The following is a 1,621-nucleotide window of genomic DNA, read 5'->3' on the forward strand; positions in this document are numbered from 1 at the left end:
TTCCAAACACTACCCTCTCTCTCTAGGGCCACTCCAACATCCACTAACCTACCTTGTATCTCTTTTATTACCCCATCCATGTACAGATTGAACAGCCATGAAGACATGACACATCCCTTTTGCAACTCAACCTTCGAAGAGAAAAATTCACTCAGTTCATCATCCACAGGCACTGCAGCCGTAGCACCATCATACATACTCTTCACAGCATTCAACAACTTCCCATCTACTCCATATATTCTTAATACTTTCCACAATTCTTGTCTGTCAACTCTGTCATATGCTTTCTCCAAATCCATGAAGGCCGTATACAACTTTTTTCTCTTCTCTATAAACTTTTCCACTAAAGATCTAAGAATGAATATCTGAACTACACACCCTCTTCCCTTCCTAAAGCCTCCCTGTTCTTCTCCAACTGCTTCCTCTGTTATTTCCATAACTCTGTCAATAAGTATCCTACCATACACTTTTCTTATTACACTAAGAAGACAAATGTCCCTATGATTACCACACACTTCTTTTTCCCCTTTTCCTTTGTACAAGGGAATAATTATACCTGACTTCCAATCCTCTGGGACTCTACCTTCCTCCCGAGCCAATCTGCACATCTTCCACATCCATTCTACTACTGTCTCTCCCCCATGCTTCAGCATTTCACCACACACTCCATCAATTCCTGGGACTTTCCCCAATTTGACTTTCTTCATTGCTTCCATAACTTCTGTCCTACTGATTTTTTCCTGTCTTCTTACCTCCCTCTTTCTCCCAGTCATTCCCCAGCCACTTATACTCGCATTACTTCCATTTTGTATGTTCAGCAATTCCTTAACCTGTACCAACCAAGGCATTTTGCAATTTTATATCCACGAATCCCGGACCAAAAACGGGAAAAAATATTATTACATAAAACAATCCAAAAGGACATATAAATCAAGGAAAAGCCAAAAAAAGTACCCCTTATAGGAGAAATAAGTGCAGGATGGCTGTCCATCGTGTTTCTAGCCCAGTTTCCCAAGCCATGAGCTACGTTTTCCCACCCAGCTGGGCGGGATGATAGAGAACGGGGGAGGAGAATGGGGGAATCCCCATTCTCAATATCCTTCTCCACTGGCTCATATTCCTCCCCAGAAGAGTCATCCAGGTCTTCCTCTTCCATAGAATCAGTAAGTGAAGTGACAGAGGGTCCATGTGACAGTATCAACCGCCTTCTCCAGCCAGTGGCACACTGATGTTACCCAACCATGCAGAACCAAACTCAGTGCTACGAGTGCTTGTGGATAATGTTGCCAATACATTAAGCTACTCCTTAGCAAAAAATTAGCTACATTGAAGCAGTTAGAGACGCGCTACAGTGCTCAAATTTTGCTGTCGGCACCATCACATCGCTGGGATTACTCGAGACGTTTTGTACCGTCGGCACCATGCCAACAGCGGGATTGTACAGGTTAAAGTGTTCTCTCCATCTGCCACTTTTTTCCCTTCTCCACTAATAATTTACCATTTTTATCTTTCTCTCCCCTACTAACTTCACTGCCATCCTGTCTTACTCTCTTCACCTCCTTCCAGAACATTTTCTTACAGTCTCTCCATTTTACATTCAGATTTATTCCAAATTCATCAT

The sequence above is a fragment of the Coenobita brevimanus genome, chromosome 20 (assembly GCF_032717465.1).
Source record: "Coenobita brevimanus isolate Jiangsu-jjx chromosome 20, ASM3271746v2, whole genome shotgun sequence".
Taxonomy (NCBI): Eukaryota; Metazoa; Arthropoda; class Malacostraca; order Decapoda; family Coenobitidae; genus Coenobita; species Coenobita brevimanus.